We start from the raw sequence: 3963 nt of genomic DNA, 5'->3' as shown, positions 1-3963 counted from the left end.
TAACCAAATTCAGTAAAAATTGTACAAGAAACTTACAAATTGAAAATTCATTCATTCATAAGGAACAAGATACAATAATAACAATGAAGTTATTTTATATACATGATACAAATTAGCCCATCTTTTCGCTTTTAAACTTAAACCAAGAATTGAAAACTAAAACCGAAAGCACACACACTTCCCTAAAACCCATCTCTTCACTTCATGATACAAACCATTATCACAATAGCAACAGACCCGAAGAACCACCTCATCCGTTCTCTCATCTCCATTTCCATAGTCCAAATCCTCCTTAACAAACCTATGGCAACTGCCCTTGCACGAAGTGACATTGAATGATCAAACCAATTGAAGAAATAACAATAAATTCGAAAGCCATATGAGTACCTATAATTCTTGCACCCAAAAAAATCTCCCAGGATTTTTTGTTTGGCCACGAAATCCTAGGAGTTGTTGGCCATCCATAATAGCAAACAGAAATTGCGTTAGGATGATCCATCTTTGGGTACAAGTTTTGCTTTCCTAACTCTTTTCTTTTTCTTTGATTGCTTTGTTTCTTCTCTTTTTCTATACCCAACTTCTGTGTTAGGGTTTGCTATATGGAAAGGGAAGACGACAATGAAAAAGATACCCCAAATGCTAAGGTTTTCTAACTTAAGTAGTACTTTCTTAAAAAAAAGTAACTTAATTAGTTTTTTTTTTCCTTTTAAATTTATAAATGTCAAAAGAATGAAAAAAATATTATGTTACAGGTATAACAGCCTAACTTCAATTCCAATTAATTCCATTTCCCTCTTCAAATTTAAAAAAAAAGGACATGATACACATAATTTGTTACATAAAATTCTTTTTTTCGATATGAAAAATAATAAGTTTGCCTAATATACCATACCAAGCTTCTGTCTTGTGACTAAGTTATTTCAATGTTAGAGTGACTCAATATTGAAATTAACCTAATATGAATGATTAAATTAAAAAAAAAAAAGGAAACTTAAAATCAAACCAGCCGGCTGTACTTAAAAACTCAAAATCCTAATTAAAGCTGTAAAATCAACTGTAATTGTTTTCTTGTCAAACAAGACGCAAAACTTCATTTATATATTTTCACAAGGCTGTCGAAAAAGAACTGACAGCCATACCACAATAACTGCACACCAGGACCCCCATCTTTTTGTCTATAGAAACAAAAAAACAAACGGCGAAGAAGAAACACGACGACCTCAGCCGTTTTTTCCTTCTTTCTTTGTCATAATTATGAGCGTTTTCGCGCCATTCCAGCTACTGGAAATCAATATGATTTCAGCCCAGGCTTTGGAGCCTGTTTGTCGACGCAAAATGAAGACCTACGCGGTGGCTTGGGTCCATTCGGAGCGAAAACTGTCGACCCGAATCGACAATCAAGGTCATACCAATCCCACATGGAACGATAAGTTTGTTTTTCGTGTTGACGAGGAGTTCCACCATTGGGATACGTCGGCCGTCACGATCGAAATCTACGCCGTGCATTAGTTTCGTGACATCCATGTTGGGACCGTCCGAGCTATCGTCGGGAACCTTATCCCACCAGTTTCTCAACGGCAAAACCGGCAAGAAGTCCAACTAGGGATGCGGTTTGTCGCGCTTCAGGTTTGGCGACCATCGGGTCGACCCCAAGGGATTTTGAACATTGGGGTGGCATTGCTTGATAGTTCAATGAGGAGCATGCCATTGTATTTGCAAATGGGGTCGTCGGCGGTCGGATACCGGCATTTAATTGGCGAGGAAGATCCATTTCAAAACTCCATTGTCAACCCTGTTTCAAGCACTAGCAACAGCAGTAAGTATCAGCTTTTGGTTAATGGGTTGCTGAAACCCGATCTTCGACGAACGAAGAGTGATTCGAGTTCCATTTTAGAATCAGATTTAAGGCCGCCTGGGAAATCCACTAAACCGTCTTCCATTGTCGATGGCGGATCAATGGTTAATGGAACAGAAATTGGAAAAAACAAGAATAAGCTTAATTCAAGAGGGAGTTCAATGGTAAATTACATTCCCAAGAAGGGAAAATCTAGTTCGATGGTTAACGAATCGAAAGGTCTTGAAAAAAATATCAAGATTAATTCAAGAGGGAGTTCCATGGTAAATTATGTGTTTGAAAAAACTAGTAAGAAAGGAAAACCAAATTCTGCAGCACCACCTGGTAAGTCACCGACTGGGATGAGATTCACCGGATTGGGTTGCGGGGATCCGAGAAAACTAGGTGGGTCAACAATTTGGACAGATTCAGAACTGGGTCCATCGCCATCAGAAGTAGCGGCAGTGGTGGCTAAAAATTTGCAGCATAACAGAATGGAAGAGGCGGAGATTCATTGGCTGATGGGTGGAGTTTAGATGAAAGCATCGAAGGGCTTCGGTCGAAACTCGAAAGGTGGAGAACCGCACTGCCACCATTGTATGATCGAGGTTATTTTCCTTGTTATCTTTCCAGCGAAATTCCGACAACGTCGACGACCAAGCACACAAGGAATGGTCGAAGATATCCCCGTCATGACGGGGGTTCCTTTTCATGTGGATGTGCCATTTCCATAACTTGTGGATCTGGCTCAACGGGATCTAGAAAAAAGAGACTTTAGTAGGGCTTTTCTTTTTTTCAGTGGATTTAAGTATAAATTGGTAAATAACATAGCATATTGAGACTTAAAAATGGCGTTTGGAGCTTGAGCAATGGAAGAGGATTAGGCAGGCCATTGTTTCCCAATTCTTTTCTTTTTTTACTTCTCACGTTTGTTTTATGTATTGAATTTCGTATTTGCACTTTGGGGAAAACAGGATAAGAAATTTGCTGCTAATGGTTTGAGACTTGAGTGATTTTCTTCCTCTAATTTAATGAACCTTAATTTCATCATAATTCAAAGATTAACATGTGTTTTTTACGACATACATTATGTCTTTAATTGATTTATGTAATTATATTTAAGAAATTAAAATATAACACATTTTTAATTTTTTAATTCTAAATTGTAATCATTGGAACATTGATTTGTTATACTTATTGTTGCAATATGAGTTTTTGTAAAGTGTTTAAATCGAAATTTTAAGATGTTCTAAGAAGTCAAGAGGTTTCCAAGAATGAGTATTGAGTTGTTTTATGACTCAATATAATTGAATTTCCTCAATTAAGTTGCATTAAATTAGTTAGAATAAAATAATTAGAATTTTGAGTTATGGAGTATATTATAATAGAGTCAAAATTATTGAGGTGAATGTCTAAAGTATGAGAAATAGAATTAGAAACAAGGGGTTAAATGGGAAGTTAGCCCAAGGGCATGAGAGCAAATAAGACATTGAGTAAATTTTGATGGAAAGAGCCGGACCAAATAATTACTTTATTCTATTTTCACAAAACAAAATTCTCTCAATTTTCTTTTAAATTCTCTCCCTTCAATCTTCAATTCTTGATCCATTTCATTAAATTCAACTTGGTAAGTAAGAATTCTATCAAATTTTATTAATCAAGAGTAGATATTCAAAATTCAAGATTTCATCTTACTCCTTTTTCATTTTCATGTCAAATTCACAATTAGTGGAGGAGTTTGGATTTTGTGTTTTCTTTTAGATTTCTAAGTGAGGATTAGGTGTTTCTAAGTTTAAAATATCGTTAAAGTTTGAAATTGGTTAATTTTGGTCGAGTTCTTAAAGTTAGAGTAAGTTTTAGAGTGAGAAAATGAGTTGGGATCTTTGTGATTCTTGCTAATGACAAGGTGAGATTTAGTGTGTTTTTAAGGTTTATATAATAATATATCAATTGATTTTAGATTAAGAAAGATTTTATTAGTATTTGGGAGAGTTTTCCTAAAAGGTTTAGAAAGCGAAGTTTGTGTCTCGCTTGTATTCAATACTTACGGCTTTTGATTATTGTTCAATATTATTCTAACTTGTTTTTATTGTTTCGGTTTGGAATTGAAGCTAAAGAGATAGCCAGTA

The 3963-nt window shown here is 35.4% G+C and overlaps 1 pseudogene; it reads left to right on the top strand.

Annotated features, from left to right (window-relative positions):
- Positions 1 to 1131: 1131 nt before the first annotated feature.
- On the top strand, positions 1132 to 2781 carry LOC108468656 (uncharacterized; annotated as a pseudogene).
- The last annotated feature ends 1182 nt before the right edge of the window (positions 2782 to 3963 follow it).

The sequence above is a fragment of the Gossypium arboreum genome, chromosome 10 (assembly GCF_025698485.1).
Source record: "Gossypium arboreum isolate Shixiya-1 chromosome 10, ASM2569848v2, whole genome shotgun sequence".
NCBI classification, from domain to species: domain Eukaryota; kingdom Viridiplantae; phylum Streptophyta; class Magnoliopsida; order Malvales; family Malvaceae; genus Gossypium; species Gossypium arboreum.
Note: the sequence above shows the minus strand (reverse complement) of the source record. Positions and strands in the feature narration are given on the sequence as shown.